General features: G+C 38.8%; 1 protein-coding gene across 1 annotated transcript in view; it reads left to right on the forward strand.

Annotated features, from left to right (window-relative positions):
- Nucleotides 1–18,272, forward strand: part of LOC139952629 (uncharacterized) — an 86,839-nt gene that overhangs the window by 55,258 nt on the left and 13,309 nt on the right. Inside the window, exon 2 of the mRNA XM_071951830.1 lies at nt 11,136–11,241. The gene's annotated coding sequence lies outside the window, so the exon portion shown is untranslated. The remainder of the gene's footprint in view (nt 1–11,135; nt 11,242–18,272) is intronic.

Below are 18,272 nucleotides of genomic sequence, written 5' to 3' on the forward strand. Positions count from 1 at the left end.
CTATGTCAATTATTTACCTGAACTGACTCTTAAAAACTACAATTCAAAAATATTTAGCTGAACAAATTTTAAACATTGATAGACAAATTTTCGTACAAAACAGTGTTCAAGCGACTAAAAGCACTATGGACCTGGAATGTACACCAAGCAATTGAAATGAAGAGAAAATGGTACAACGAAAACTAAAACTAGCAACAATAAAAAATTCGTACATTACAACAGAGTCAGCAACTAAGAATAGAGTAAAAACTAAAACTGTGCTAATTGATGTCGATGACATTTAGGAGTGATCAAGGTCTGTTTAATTTGTATATTAAGAAGCTTAAAAGACAATGTAGTCTTGGTTTAATGAACTAAATTGTCCAGACAGATGATTTAATTAAAATGTCATTAAGTTCCAATCGTATGTTGCCGCGGGGTAGAATTTAACTAGTCGCGGTGTAACACACGAATTAGTTGTCTTTTCATTACGTCGGCTGTTAGCCATGATTAAAGGCAGTGGACACTATTGGTAATTACTCAAAATAATTATTAGCATAAAACCTTACTTGGTATGGTAACGACTAATGGGGAGAGGTTGATAGTATAAAACATTGTGAGAAACGGATCCCTCTGAAATAATGTAGTTTTCGAGAAAGAAGTAATTTTCCATGAATTTGATTTCGATACCTCAGATTTAGATTTTGAGGTCTCGAAATCAAGCATCTGAAAGCACACAACTTCGTGTGACAAGGGTATTTTTCTTTCATTACTATCTTGCAACTTCGACGACCAATTGAGCTCAAATTTTCACAGGTTTGTTATTTTATGCATATGTTGAGATACACCAAGTATATAAGAAGACTGGTCTTTGACAATTACCAATAGTGCCCATCAATGTCTGGACGTATAAAGTACAGTTTGGAATGGGAAGCTACGAAACGTTTTAAAGGCAGTGGACACTATTGGTAATTACTCAAAATAATTATCATCATTAAACCTTTCTTGATTACAAGTAATGGGGAGAGGTTGACAGTATAAAACATTGTGAGAAACAGCTCCCTCTGAAGTGACGTAGTTTTCGAGAAATCAGTAATTTTACACGAATTTGATTTTGAGGTCTCGAAATCAAGCATCAGAAAGCACACAACTTCGTGTGACAGGGGTGTTTTTTCGTTCAATATTGTCTCGCAACTCCGACGACCGATTGAGCTCAAGTTTTCACAGGTTTTTAATTTTATGCATATGTTGAGATACACCAACTGTGAAGACTAGTCTTTAACAATTACCAATAGTGTCCACTGTCTTTAAGGTGGACCGCATAAGTTCGCGACGGCGCGCCCAAAACAAAAAGCCGGTTAAACCACGACAATACTCTCCAGATCATTAGTTCAAATCCCGTTGTATTAAATGTTCTTTTGCATTAATTTCAGGCCTACTCAAAATTCTGAGCCTTGAACACCCAGCAAAGTGGATACGTGTGCATTACAAGTCTTCTTTTTATTACTATTTAAAATTAATTGATTTAAGACTTTGGAACGCTAGGTGGCAGCAGATTTTGTTTATGTTGTTCTGAGCACGCGCACATTACCTGGTAATTATTCTGCTGTCTCCCAGTGTCGAAAAAGTCCACATTGACTGTAACAACGATCATAGGTTGGCCGCTGACTCTTAGCCTGAGCATCTGACGTCACACTTTACAACAATGTACATTTGACCTTGCATTAATTTCAAACGGATATTCGCAGCCAATTCCCACGTATACATGATACACTAAATTATTTTACATAGTGAAGACAACCACTTGACATCTTAACATTATGCACACGTATCTGCATGCAGACGGTCGAATGTGCAAGCTGTGACACCACATCACCTTGGACCAATCAAAACACAGATAAGAAAACCTGATGGCACACGTTTATCCAATGAAATGATTGGGCCTTTAACACCAGTGCCTGTAAGACAGGGGACCAGTCTCGTTTACTCTTTGATATGACGGCCTGAGACAGTAGCCCTGCCGTCTGAATTGTAATCGTGCTTATCGGGCTTATATCTGACGGAGGAACACTCGGCCATGAACCCCAAGAAATAGCCTAAACTCGCCTTGCAAAGCCTCGATTGCAAAATGGCTCTAAATTAGTTTTTGAAGCCAAGCTGCAATCGACTTCCAACGGTTCAGTTTAGGGTTTTGAGAAATGATCTATTCCCCCTTATTGTTCATATCAGTCTAAGCAATTCATGTCTCTTGTCTCTTGCCAATCAAATGTCATCCCGGAGGAGGTGGGGGGGGGGGGGGGGGTAGGTACAAATAGAAGAGCGAAGTCAGGTTTAATCACAGACCCCTGCAAGGCATCCCTCGGAACAGCAAAACAAAACCGCGATTGAGAAATTGCTCTAAATTAGTTTTTGAAGCGGGGACCTTTTACCTGGGGCCAATAGAGCTTAAGCAAACAATTTGCTAAAGCATGAAAATAGCTCGCTTATTTTACACATGTTACTGGCCAACATTTCGGGCCATATACATTGCTTGTGACTGGTATTAAGCTGTTGTTTGCAACACTTGAGTGGAGTCTTGGCCAGTAATCTGATTTTACTAAGCAAGGATTTTTTTGCTTAAGCAACACTTTTTTGCTTAAGCAGCTCTATGAAATTGGGCCCTGCGCTCGACATCCAACGGTTCAGTTTGGGGCTTGCTTGCTTTTTTAAGCCTCTACCGCCACCAACTTTGCTATCCTCTCTGGCCCATCATCCATCGCTCGCTAAAATAGCATTATCCCAACCTCGGCTATTCGACCGTGTTAGTTCGCAAACTAAAAGGTAAACCACAAACTATACAGATGTACACACATCGGTGTATGTTGGTAAAAAAAAAAAAAAAAAATAATGTAGTTTTCGTGTTGTTCTTCTGTACTCGTTTAGAGATTTTCTTCGGAATTGGCGCAGTACAAATACAGATTTTACTAAGAAGTTATTTATGATGTGTACAATAGTTGAGGCGACGCGATAATGGTCATGGTTCAACACTTTAAACAGGTGCTACAGGATAATCTCAACGTTTTAACTTTTACCGTTTTTGGCCAAAAATGTAAAAACTATAATAATAGCATCCTGTAGCCCCTTTTTTTAAATGGGCGTAAATGACGCATTACGAGCTGTTGTATCATTATTATCAAACAATCGAAATGCGTGCGCGGTACATTTCTATGAGAAACGGCTAATACTGCCGTTGCATTCACAATTTTGTTTTATATAAATACGGTTGTGATTATGGAGTTACTTAGTGTGTATACAATAGTTTAGTTGAGGCGTTAATGGTCATGGTGCAACACTCTAATGATAGGCGTAAATGACGCGTTGCAAACTATAGTATCATATTCCATCAATCAAAATACGTGCACGGCACCTCTCTGCGACATACGCCATTCAAAGACAGCTAATAATACTCCCGTTTCATTCACAACTTTATTATCCGATTCAGCAAGGTCGCACGTCTTCATTAAGAATCAGAGATTCAATTTCCAGTCAATTTTATTTATCACAGATTTGCCAAGGGGAAGAGACGACAAAAAGTCGATCTTGATTTCTAGCGGTGTGAATGTGACATTACTACGTATTTTTCTTCACTCTTCTTAAAATAGCATTCTGAACAACCTTATTATAAACCGCTATCCTTTTACATCAAGGAGACGCTATTATTTGTTATTGCTGTTCTAACCTTTACCGTAAATCTCTACCCGCGCCCCTTCATAAGGACAATAGCCTCGTATTACTTTCTCATTTCCTGTTTTTTTTTTTTTTTTTTTTTTCTTTTAAACATAATACACTCTACCGTCGCTCCTTCATTTATTTTCGAAAGGGCAAAGTTGGCTCAACTTTCCACATTGAAATTAAGAAATTTCTGCGTAAGTGCTGCGTACTATACGCGGCTGTGTACTAATATATAATGCTCCAAACGGTTACACACCTATGTTCCGACTTCCCTATTTTCCAAAACAGTCGGTGTATTTTCATATTCCTACGCCTTAAAGACACTGGAACTTTTGGTAATTTTCAGTAACCAGTCTTCTCACTCGGTGTATTTCAACATAAAAAATATGCATAAAATAACAAACCTGTGAAAATTTGAGCTCAATTGGTCATCGAAGTTGCGAGATAACTATGAAAGAAAAAACACACTTGTCACACAAAGTTGTGTGCTTTCAGATGCTTGATTTCGTGGTCTCGAAATCAATTTCGTTTAAATTTACTTCTTTCTCAAAAACTACGTTACTTCAGAGGGGTCTGTTTCTCACAATGTTTTGTACTATCAACATCTCCCCATTACTCTTTACCAAGAAAGGTTTTATGCTAATACTTATTTCGAGCAATAATCATTAGTGTCCACTGCCTTTAAACCCTTAATGACGTCACTAAACTTTCCACCACTCACGTGATCACAAACCGCAGTCAAACAGAGCACGAAAGGAAAACACAAACTTGTATTTCCCAAAAATGCATCAGTGGAGCATTCTTTTCTTCACTTCCTCTTGTTGTGTTCCTGCACGTCACAGTTTTCCGCAGACTTTGTACTCACTGTGGGAGTTTGCCGAGTCCCCTTGTTGACGGTAAGATTATTAAGACACATTTGTTTAGTAGAGTGACATTGTTGGCTGTGAAACATTTTCTTTAATATTTCTAGTGAAAAATACTTTCAAAACATTATCAATCTCAAAACACCACACAAGTAAAGTTTCTACCTACAAATCACCCCACAAACTTGTAAACACAGACAGACAGACAGACAGACAGACAGACAGACAGACAGACAGACAGACAGACAGACAGACAGACAGACAGACAGACAGACAGACAGACAGCAAACAGACAGACAGACAGACAATTAGACAGACAGACAGACAGACAAACAGACAAACAGACAGGCACACTGTGAATCGACCTTAGCTTTAGAGCAGTGGAGGTCATCAACCACCCGTCTGCTTAGATGACCTAAAACTCACAGCAAACAATTATTTTCTTGGTGAGCGCCAACCACAATCTTCCTGTTATTTCAAGGTTTGTGAGATTGCGATCAGAAATCTTTCCTGTTAAAACGTTGTCATGTCAGAACAAGTACAATTTCGACTACAAATCACCCTACAATGTCTATCTTGAAGCACAGACAGACAAACAGACAGGCACACTGTGAATGGACCTTAGCTTCAGAGCAGTGGAGGTCATCAACCACCCGTCTGCAAAGATGACCTAAAACTCACAGCAAACAATTATTTTATTGGTGAGCGCCAACCACAATCTTCCTGCTATTTCAAGGTTTGTAAGATTGCGATCAGAAGTTTGTCCCCTTCACCATCTCGACAATTATTGCACGATTCTCACGTTTCCCATTTACTAATCATTGTGGAGGAGCAACTAGATGGTAGTGATTACTGCACCCAAGGTAGTTCATTTATCAATACCAATCACAAGTTTATTGATCGACGACTCTTCCATGTCTCATTTCTATGAGAAGAATGTTGAACAGTAAAAATAAAGGAGGACCCTTGTTGCCTTAATATGAATGACTGCCTTCGTGATGAAAAATATTCCCCTAGACTCACAGATGTTGTCAAAATAAAATAAGCTTAACATAAAATGCTTGGCACAGCATGGAAAATTGTCTCGGTAATTTAACCACACATGGTCCCATTCTAGTTTATAAATATTTGTATTGCATGGTGTGTTGACATATAAAACCAGCGAATTGGAGCGATTGGACGAAAATAATATTTAGTTTAGCTTGAGGCAACAATTAATTGTTCTTCTTGTTTTATTCAATATAAAGAACATACCCGCCACAAAATCAATATTTTGAATAATACAAACAAAGTTTACGCCACGACAGAGGTGTTGGCTTAGAGCAATAAGTGTAAGTTATACGGTTTTAATTTCCGTTAAAGGTATACGTTTGGTAAACGCTTCTCAAATCAATGGCATAAAAACTACTTGGGTTGAAGACTACAACAGCATTTCGTAAAGCATTTTGATAATCATTTCACTTTGAAGTATTGATGTGGTTATGTAATATTCCCACCAGGGAGCTGAGATGGTTTAAGGAAAGTTTTAAGGCCCAGTGACCAGGGGTAATAATGTTGGAAGCGCTTTGAGACGCTCTCCGGGGGTGAAAAGCGCTATATAAAACTGGTTATTATTATTATTATTTTTAAGGAAAATAATATATCAGCTTTTATCCCCATAATTTAAATCTGAGAAGCGTTACTGCCAGATACGTTTTTCAGTATGTGCGGATTATTCTACCTACGTGTACATAACCGCTTCCGTTTTCGGCGATATCTCAACATTTTTTAGAGGCAATTTGTTATTACAAATATCTAGGATTAAAACATATAGGATTAAAACAATGGAAAGGTTGAACAACGTAAAAAGAGATGAAACTGTCGTCTGGTTTTAGAACGACGGGATGAAGAGATGAAACTATCGTCTGGTTTTATAATGACGAAGCACCTGCCCTATTGCTAAGTTTCATCAAAACGGAATATAAACGGAGGTTGGTTGTTATTTCTATGGGATAAACAAAGCACGGGTTATATTTAAAATAAGTACATGGTGCCAGACTATAAATTTGAGGGTTTCATTTCGTCAACAAGAATGTGCGGGATCGTGAAGTTGGGGGGGGGGGGGGGGCATTGTCATACTCATTAGGTGAGGTTTGCACCATGTGTTGGCTTGTGCGTAAAGCGCTCGCCTCTCACCAAGGTGACCCCGGTTCGATTCCCGGCCAGGGCTATGTATGTGAGTTGAGTTGTGCGTTGGTTTTCTGCTGTGCCACGAGGATTTTCCAGACTATCCGGCTTTCCTCCCTCGGCTCGGGAAAAATCATACACTTTCGATCTTAATGGATTGATGTGGCTGGTGGCTAAAGGCGCCCTTGCAAGCCTTCTTCTCGAACACGTTGTAGCCGCGAGTAAGGATGCTTAGCCCCCCCCCCCCCCCCCACCACCCCCAATTATATGGTTTTGATGCTCTGGTTGTCTTCGGGAGGAAGCTTGACTCTAGGCTGCTTTAGTGGTAGTTGGGCTTGGCTTAGTGGTGTGCGAAAGTGGAAACAGGAACGGGATAAGCTGAGCTTAGCTCAGTGAAGCGAGTAGGCCGGAGCTGGGACGAAACCTAAACTGAAACCTACTGGGAGTGTGTGCTTCAGGTTACTATTTTTGTCTGAAAGATTTTCAAAGTCGATGAAAATTGCTCAAAAGACTCCAGTCTGGATTGTTTTGATTCCCGTATAATCAAAATAAGAACACTAAGCTAAGATGGTAGTTGTAATGTATAAACAGCTACAAGACATTCGACCCAGACCCGAGAGTCTGATCGGAATTAATTAACAAGAAATATTTACTCTGTACAGACGACTCACTGGCAGAACAAGTTTATAACATGTCATTCCTACAGCTGTTTTATTAATGAAAAGGAAGGATCAATTAACATCCGGAGATATTTTATTCAACTCTTTCAAGAACGGGAGATACAGCGACGAAGTAGACTTGATTCAAGTCCCGTTCACGTGCGAGAGGTCCCTAAGCATACCATTACGATTATAGCAAACAAAATGTACTGTGGTCCAGGTTGGGGGATGCCGACGTTTAGGCGATGGGACTGAAAAGAAAAGGACTCCCACGGGATTGGGACTTGAGTCAAGTCTAGCAACGAAGATATTCCACTCTTCAGGTTTCACTTCCAATATGCCTTCTCTCTCTCTCGGGTTCAATGACCATTAGAGACGGTGAGCAATCCGAGCTCGACCTTCAGAAAGAGCCAACAGCGTGTGTCAGCAAAATATAACCAGAGAAGTGGAAACGCAAAGAAAAACGTCAACTTTATTGATCCAAGCCAGTTAAAGGTTTCTGTCCTCCCACCACACACAGGAAATAAATCATATAAAGAGACAAGAAATGCAGAGGGCAAGTTGATCCTGATAACAACACATTGGCTTCATGTGTTTGTCAACACTGTGATATGCAGTGCAAATAAACCAGTGGGTTTTTATTCAATTTTTCACGTCAAATTTGAGACGGGAGAAATGTCCTCTTCTTCTCTTTTTTTTCCTTCTTATATACTTCAAGGTAGAATTTCTGGTGAGATGATTCGTCAGATAATGTAATAGAGAAGTTTGCATCATTCTAGACGTTGCATATAAAATATCCAATTGAAGAGAGAATTCGTAATGGAAAGTTACATTTTTTTTTTTTGTCTGGTTTAATGAAACGAGAAGTCATGTTAAACTTAGATTATGGGTGAAACTCAATAGGGTTGCCGCAGACTGGCTTCGGTAATAATTTTGTCTCTTAGTTAGAGACTATGTAACTTGTAACGTCACAGTCATATTTACAAAAAGAGCCGCACATAGCATGGGCACAATTTCATAGCGCTGCTTAAAGGCAGTAATAATTTTATGCATTAAAACTTCTATGGTACAAGTAATGAAGAGCTGTTGTTAGTATAAAACATTGTGAGAAATTGCTCCCTCTGAAGTAATGTAGTTTTCTAGAAAGAAGTACTTTTCCACGAATTTGATTTCGAGACCTCAGTCTAGAAATCAAGCATCTGAAAGCACACAACTTCGTGTGACAAGGGAGTTTTTTCTTTCATTATTATCTGACTCGTAACTTCGGCGACGGTTTGTTTTTTGTGCGTATATGTTGAGATACACCAAGTGAGAAGACTGGCCATTGACAATTACCAAAGGTGTACAGTGCTTAACAATGACCAAAGTAAGAGCACCACACGAGAGTGTGTGCCTAATGGGTTTGATACGGGGAAAAGTATTCAATATCTCATAATAAAACGTTCCAACTGTAACTGTGGAGATTCGGTATTCATCAATTAATTAGTTAACATGAGAGATCATGAACAAATTTGACACATTGTAAAACTGGTATTTCTACGGCACTTAAATCTGTGTTGAACGCACAATTTGAGATCATAAAACATCCTGTGACATCATTGCAGCGTTCATCCATGCATCTCGGGTGTCAGGAAATGCACTGGAAGGCTCAAAGTCATTTTCGGTGACAATCGGAAGTGACATAATCTTTAACGTGGTATTTGGTACCTAATTGATGATACAGCTCAGTGCCATAGTTGTTAACTACAGCAGACTAACCTCACAAACAAAAGGGGACTTTCGGGACGCTTGGTGGCAGCAGACTGACCCTGGGTTGATTTCACAAAGATTTAGGACTCGTCGTACCTAAGATTAGTCTTAAGTTAGGAAGAGTTTTGTGAAATCGACGGCAGGTAAATTACATTGTTCCCGGTAATGTGCGCGTGCTCAGAACTACGTAAACAATGGACTTTTACCTGGTAATTCTGCTGCCACCTAGCGTTTTAAAATCTCATATTAAGTTTGTTTTCGATCACGCAGTTTCATCTATCTGATTAACAAAATACAGATTTACTAACCGCTTACCCTGCTGAAATGCCATTTAGTTTACAATGTTTCGACTGGTACCCTGCTCAAATTTGTGCATGGCGAAGCAATTGAAATATTTCTCGGCGAAATTAGCTCAAACAAATATCAAGAAAACATTTTTTTATTATAAGCAGATCTTATGATATAGAGCACTTACGACGAGGCATGACTCATAAGAGCGAAGGAATCAGAAATATTTGTTTTCATGTACGTTGATTCTCAGTGTACATGCCATTCAGAGTATGTGCTCTGTGTTTCATTCTGAATTGATTAAAGACAAGTCGATCAATTTAAGGCGCCCCCCCCCCCCCCCCAATGTTAATCTTTTTTAAAGGCAAACTACACCGTCCTTTGGGTGTTTTTATCCATCTATTGCTCTTATCCTATAGAAATGTATCTTATTGGCAGGTGTACTGTCATTCTAAAGCCAGACGACAGTTTCAACTATTTCACTAATTTATATTTCTTGCGACGTGCATTGATATTGTCGTCTATCATTAAAGGGAAAGGATACCTTTGGTTTTTGGATCCAATATAATTGCAGATAGGCCTACAATCAAACTAACTTGTGAAAATTGCATTTTCCTGAAAGAGCCAACCCAATCTGAGAAGCGTGACTGCAGTAGTGCTTACGCTTCTCGGATTCAAATGTTTGGGCGTAGCCTACAAACTGATCACATAATGTGTACATAACCACATTACTTTGAAGTAAAATTGTTTACCCAATGCTTTCTACTACCATCGCCAGCTGCTGTGTGCCCCCGGAACCAATAATTGTTATTGCCATTAATTTAAGTGAGTGATTGACTATCCAACATTTTATATCTTCCCTTTAAAGGAACACGTTGCCTTGGATCGGTCGAGTTGGTCTTTGAAAAGCGTTTTTAACCGTTTGTTATAAAATGCATATGGTTAGAAAGATGTTTTAAAAGTAGAATACAATGATCCACACAAGTTTGCCTCGAAATTGAGTGGTTTTCATTTTACCTCGTCGACTAACACGGTTGGCCATTTATGGATGGCCGACCGTGTTAGTTCGGAATCTCCTTAGTTCGCGACGTAAAAGGAAAACCACGCAGTTTCGAGTGATACCTGTGTGGATCATTGTATTCTACTTTTTAAACATCTTTCTTACCATATGCATTTTATAACAAACGGATAAAAACTCTTTTCAAAGACTAACTCGTCCGATCCAAGGCAACGTGTTCCTTTAAAAATAATTACACCAGACATGATTGACTCTGTGCACTGATTTTGCCCTTCACATTTGTGTTTTTCTAAACATTATTCACGGTTGTTTCAATTGAAGCAGGGAAACAGAATCACCTGTTTTTCCCCCTGTATGTGTTAATTTCCCGGTGGATTACCATACGAGTATTACAGGCTTATTTAAAAAGAAAAACAAAAAAACAAAAAATAACAACACACACCGTTTTGAAGAGTAATGCCATGTGCGTCAAATGCCATAATGCCTGAATGGGTACTTATCAAGGCGTTACTATGGTGAACACCCTAGGGTCCCGGATGTTGACCTTTTCGTTCGGTTATAGAAACCATCGGATAGCAGGAGTAATATAACCGATGTGTACACTTCACAGATAGAAAAAGTGTGTAGTCCTACTCTATACAGAGCGAGATGGATGATGCTATTTTCATTAAATCCTCGGTGTTTTGTCTCTCTCTCTTTCAGGGAATTCGGAAACATTGTTGGGATAATCAAGTTTGGAGGTCACAGGGAGCCGTCATGTCAACCTAGAAACTTGCATCTATTGCTGGGTCCGAAACATCTACTCAAGGTCAGTGGTATTATGACACAGTTGATTGATGTTGGTGATTTGTTTTGATTTAAAGGGGAGGTAAACGACTGGTTATCACTCTTAAAGACACTGGACACTACTGGTAATTGTCAAAGACCAGTCTTCTCCCTTGGTGTATCTCATCATATACATAAAATAACAAACCTGTGAAAATTTGAGCTCAATTGGTCAAATTCTAAATCTGAGGTCTCGAAATCAAATCCGTGGAAAATTACTTCTCTCTCAAAAACTATGTCACTTCAGAGGGAGCCGTTTCTCACAATGTTTTATACTATCAAACTCTCCCCATTACTCGTCACCAAGTAAGGTTTTATGCCAATAATTATTTTGAGTAATTACCAATAGTGTCCACTGCCTTTAAAGGCACTGTTGGTAATTATTCAAATTATTATTAGCATTAAAACCTTGCTTGGTAACGAGTAATGGAGAACTGTAGCCTTGCTCAAGGCAGTCGAATTATTCACTCCGAAAAAAGACCGCCGCTGTATAAAAACCTACCCGTATTCACTGTGCGTAAAACCCACCCGTATTCACTGTGCGTAACATCGCACGACACGATGCCCCCGTACACTATCCGCATGCGGTTAGTGGTGTACGAGTGCGATGACTTGTGTGAACAGTATTCGTGCGATGTGACAGTGTGTATACGGGTGGGTCATTCGGTGTGATCGCACACACCATGCACAGGGTATACGGCGGGTGGATTTACAGCTGCGTCTTTTCGGAGCGAATAATGCGACTGCCTTGAGCAAGGCTAGGAGAACTGTTGATGGTATAAACCATTGTGAGAAACGGCTGCCTCTGAAGAAACGTAATTTTCGAGAAAGAAATAATTTTCCACTAAAATATTTGAATTTGATTTCGAGACCTCAGAATTAGATTTTGAGGTCCCGAAATCAAGCTTCTTAAGAAAACACTCAACTTCGTGTGACAATGGTTTATTTTCTTCCATTCTCGATTTTTCGACGATCAATTGAGTTCAAATTTTCACAGGCTTGTTATATTGTGCATTATGTTGAGATACACCAAGTGAAAAGACTGGTCTATGACAATTACCAAAGGTGTTCAGTGTCTTTAAAGGGAAGGTAAACGACTGGTAATCAATCTTAAAATGTATGGCACTAAACAGCTATTTGGTTAGAAGTACAGTTGCAGCTTTAGAAATAAAGCATTTTGAGAAGCCCTTTAACTTGAAGTGATGTGGTTTTGTAAAAAGACATAGAATGCCCAAACTTTGTTTGAGAAGCGTTATTGTACACAGTTTCTTGCTATTTTTGAGAATAATTATTATGATTTATAGGTAGACGATTGGTAATCATTCTTAACATTAATAACAACAACAAATTTATTTGGTAAGACAGTTTCAGCAGCTTTCGATAGAATTTAGCTTTCTGAGTATGTGAAGATATCAGCTACGCCCCAAATTTGAATTCGAGAAGCGTTACTGTTACATATAGTTTGTTCTTATTGTTGTAATGTTTATTATGATGTAAAGGGATTGTAACCGACTGATAAGCACTCTTAAAATTAATGACAATAAACAAGTTACTTTGTTAGAAGTACAGTAGCTTTTGATAGTATAGAGCATTTTGAGTATGCAAAAATATACCAGCTTTTATGCCCCAAATTTATTTTCGAGAAGCGCTATTGTTACACAGTTTGTTGTAGTGGGAGACTTTGAGGCGCTAGGTGGCAGCAGACTTACCAGGTACATTTCCATTGTTAACGTAGTTCTGATGAGCATGCGCACATTATCGAGAACAATGGATATTACCTGGTAAGTCTGCTTCCACCAAGCGTCCTGAAAGTCTCCCATTGTTGTAATATTTATTACGATTTTAAGGGAAGGTAAACTATTGGTAATCCCTCTCGAAAGTAATGTCAATAAAAATTACTCGGTTAGAAGTAGCTTTCGATTGTATATATTTTTGTGCACCAACATTTGAGGAGAAGCGTAACACACTTGCAACTTGTTGGGATAAGGGATACCAAGAACGATAAGACACTTTTCTGTGAACGGTTTACATTTTTCTTAGTTTTTGTACAATATATAGTAGAAAATAGACAAACCCGGGAAGGTATAATTGAAATCGAAAAACGAAAAAATAACTCCAGACGAAACTATAAAGAACAATGAACTATTATACGTCTATTCCCCCGAGGGACTTTGAGTGACCAGAAGAGGGACCTATTTCCCGAGGCCGAAGGCTAGTGCCCGCTCGGGTACTAGTTCCCGCAAAACACGCGCGCGCGATCACTAGACTATATTAGTTCATCCCACGTGACCGTGTTTCAGCCAACCACAATACAGAACAAGCAAGAGGTGTGTTGGAAAATGTGATATCACAAAATAGATTCTTGAATATTTTGTTTGAACTAAATGATGTTACTGTAATGTGTAATGAAAGTTAATGATGCAGGTTACTAATACCTTAGTTTGGGAGAAATGTTATGTTACTGTATGTAAGGGGGTTGTCTATAGCCTTACCTACAAATGGGTCTGGCTGGATATTACAAAGGATTTGACGAGTTAGTCGTCCTAACTTAGGACAAGCCATTTGTAATAACTCATTGGACTAGTCCTAAGTGAAGACTATTTTCGAGAAATCGACCCCTGCCCCCCTATGTAGCAACCGGAGTACGGGCCAATTGCCCCATCAGTTTTGGGTGTGTATGGGCTGAAAAAAATGCACACACAAACAAGTGTATACGCCTGCAACTGCAGACTTCCTAATGTCCCTCTTTTTGCAACGGCTCCCAATGGTTTTGTACACGTTTTCCCAACTGTGGACCTTTCCCGAACCGTTGACTCTGTTGTCCTCTTTCGTTATAGGTCCCCGGTTTGAATGTGTATGTATACCTACTCAACCACTCCCAGGCCATATGCTGAAAATTAAGAACACGGTTGTCAAACGGGATGGGGTTCTCGCACCCCCCCCCCCCACCCCGTACCCCCTTCCGCCACCGGCCGGAATAAAATTACGGAGTTACTGCTTGAATGTATTCCATGCACACTTATCATCATTTCTTCGTGACAAATTATAACTTTACTTAAAAATCTATCAATTAAGTGCGCTCTACCCTTTCCATGCGATAGGGGAATAATTTAAGCCCGTACTCTGTGAGGCTTTATTAGTGTACGGGTAAATCAGGCGACGACCGGCTTAAGCCTCTTGAACTTCAAGCCACGCTACACTTGATAATAAAAGGCTGTTCAAAAGAAATATGTACTGTGCAGTCTGCACTTTTTTGGAGTATAAACTCCATCAGTCCGTATTTCATGGAGTGCCCACACGTTGTTTCGATGGAGACTTCAGGGACATGACTCGAGACACAATTAAAGGAACATTACAGAATTGGTTTTTGCTAACAAAACAGATGCTGGCAGTGTAAGCACTTTATGTAATCCATCATTTACATAAACTGTCAAACCTGTAGAAGTTTGAGATCGATCGGCCATCTGGCTCGCGAGAGAACACAGTGACAAAAAAAAAACGATTACAAATTTTGCATTGCATCGATGCCAAAACAAACACGAATAAAACGCTCACTGAGCGGTAAACTCGAAAATTAGATTATTTATTTCTTATCAAATATGACATTTCAGACAGATATATTCCAAGGGATGTTCTCTGCTGTCATCATCATTAGACCGTGTAAGTTGTATGTAAATCTGTAATCTTCACGATTTTTGTTTCTTACCAATTCTGTAATGTTCATTTAAAGCCATTATACACTTTCGGTAAACAGTATTGTCCAAGTCCCACACTTCGTGTATCACAACTTATATATAAAATAACAATCCTGTGGAAATTTAGGCTCAATCGGACATCGGAGTCGGGAGAAAATAACGGGAAAACCCACTCCTGTTTTCGCGCGTTTCGCCGTGTCATGACATGTGTTTATAACAAATCCGTAATTCTCGTTAACGAGAATTTATATTGTTTTACCGTTTTCTCAAAAAGTAAAGCATTTCATGGACTAATATTTCAAGAGAAGTCTTTCACCATTACCTTCTGTTAACCCTGTAAATTATTTGTAAATCTGTGAACTTTTTTCTTTTTTTTCTGTACCGAAAGGGTCCAATGGCTTTAAAGCCATTATACACTTTCGGTACAGAAACAAAAATAAAAGTTCACAGATTTACAAATAACTTACAGGGTTTACAGAAGGTAATGGTGAAAGAGTTCTCTTGAAATATTATTCCATGAAATGCTTTACTTTTTGAGAAAACATTAAAACAATTATCAATTCTCGATAGCGAGAATTACGGATTTATTTTAAACACATGTCATGACACGGCGAAACGTGCGGAAACAAGGGTGGGCTTTCCCGTTATTTTCTCCCGACTCCGATGACCGATTGAGCCTAAATTTTCGTTTGTTATTTTATATAGAAGTTGTGATACACGAAGTGTGGGCCCTTGGACAATACTGTTTACAGAAAGTGTCCAATGGCTTTAAGTGTGAATATTTTTTATTTTATTTATTTATTTATTTTTTTTTGCGATGAAGGTTTGCTTGTCTCTCGTTTGCTTATAATGATACCTTCCTTTTCGATGTCGACAGCTCGCTCGGTCGTAACTTAATAAAGCCACTTGAAACAATAATATTAGAATTTTTATTAATGAGAAATTGCATTAGTCTGGTGAGAACACGCAAACCAGCTGTCCATGTGTATTATATCCCGTCCCCGGTGAGAAATTGATGAGGCGGATTTTAATGCGTAAACTTGATAATATGGACTCAAGGTTGCATCGCTATCATGTAGATAGACAGGGAAGTTGTTGATGTCCGATTTTACCAGGGGCGTAACAAATCTGCGTCGGGAACTGATGGGCACACCAGTTTTTCCTTAGGTTTTGAAGTGATGCAAAATCAAAAATAGCGCAGTCTTATAAAGGAGCATAATGCCTTTAAATCTGTCAAAAAAGTGTTGTTTTTTGGTTGCACTTCATCCTTGTTAACAGTTGCTTGTGCACTCAGCGCATATTGTAATTAGTGAGTAGGCCTAAATAGTGATAAAAAAAACTGTACTTTTTGAAATGCAACCTGGAGAACCTAGCGCACAATTTTGTGGAGTCAAACCTTTGGTTTTTAAAAGAAAAATAGGGGACTTTTGTGAATCTCAAGATGTTCTATTTTAAAAAATCTTTTTCCAACAATATTCATTTCATCGCACATTGGTTATTATAGAGGGTGTTTCTAAGCTATGGCGCGTGCAGTAGTGTTGGCTCTGTGTCATATCACGGTGTTTCCCAGCTGCTGGGGCGGGGGTGATCGAAACAAAATGAGACCATGTTACCATTGGCATAATTTACATTATGTGTTGTTTGGATTGATGTGTTATTCTGCTATAAATTGTATGCGTGGGCGATTGAAAAACTCATTCGTTGTGCAAACTCTTGAAAATAACAGATCCAGAAATCCGTGAATGTAGGCTAAGCCAGTTATTTGATACAATGTCCTTGCGTGGGAATCATTCACATTGTTTCCATTCATTTATGACTTAGTGTTTACTTCACAATCATTTCAAATAAACATCGTGTTATGTACCACATTGTATAACTTGAAAAGGAAAAAACATGTTCCATAATGTAGCCCATAACCTTTCAGGTTTTTGAAGCTAAAATGAGGAAGCGACACCCTCTATATCGCTGTCTGATGAAAACAGTGCCCAATATTTTAAAGCGTCATTGGTTTAGGGAACTGTTAGCCGATTGGTCCCCTTGCTTGTGACGGCGTGACGTCATAATCCCAAACAGCGCCATTGTAATGGATATAGTCGTGTGAATTGACTGCGTATCTCCGTGTGAAATGAACACGAGGCGAAAAGTACATCTGGCAACATCCGGTCAGGCTGGTGTCTTGCATTATACACTAGTCTCAAAGTGTGACGTTAGATGGTCAGGCTGTAAGGAATCCATATCATTGGCTGAGAGTTGTGCGTGGCCTCAGCGTCGTGACCAATGACAAGAGGTCTCAGCCTCGATACAGTTCGATCGATCACCCCTGGGAACAAGGTTGAAAAGGGTTTATTTACTATTAAAACAGACCCGTTTTTAGATGCTGGTTTTTTTCCTTTTGAAAAATGCCTGCAGAAACAAATGGCAGAGAGCGCTGTTTGTTTCCCACGTTATAAACAAAAATTTGCTCCGTGACATTGCATACACTCCGTGTTGCATACACTCTGTGGACAATCCTTTGTACCTTCTGTGTTAAAAAGAACCCCATATTCTTCAACGTTGTAACTGTGACCATAGAGATGTTGTTAGAAGTCACTGTTAAATAAGGCACGGGAAACTGGATTTGCAGATCTCTTGAATTTGGTTTATTGTTGGATCGAATCTGTAAATTGGATGAACAGAGATGTTGATGATAGTTCGGCCAATTTAAGAATCTTTCATTAAGCAAAATAGTTAAACAATAACAGTTAAACAATAATAGTTAAACAATAATAGTTAAACAATAATAGTTAAACAATAATTACGAATAGATTAAATGGAAAATAAATAAAGCTAAATCCCGGTCGCCATCTTGGCGAACCACATATCTCATGTTTACCAATAGAACATTGATTAAAAATACACTAAATAGCACAAATATATGTTGATTTAAAGAAACGATCAATTCTCATGCATTCTATTGATAAATAGGTAAGACTTGAAAGTTTAAGAAATAATGCATAAAGATATAATAAAATAAATAAGAATCATACATGTACCTGTAAATTGGATGAACAGAGATGTTGATGATAGTTCAGCCAATTTAAGAATGACGCTAACGGCGGGAAATACAAATGAGATCGTAGGGGGCGCTACGCAAAGCAGGAATTAACCAAAATTAAACGGGGGTGTTATTTTATGAACACCTGGCCGTGACATCACAAAACAAAGTACGGAGTTGTGCAAGTCCACATTGTGTTTCAAAAGTCCACACACTATGTGGACCTCTTTAGATCTCAGGTCCACACGTTGTAAAAGTATGCTTTACACACGTTACAGTAGACAT

This window comes from Asterias amurensis, chromosome 20 (genome assembly GCF_032118995.1).
Source record: "Asterias amurensis chromosome 20, ASM3211899v1".
NCBI classification, from domain to species: Eukaryota; Metazoa; Echinodermata; class Asteroidea; order Forcipulatida; family Asteriidae; genus Asterias; species Asterias amurensis.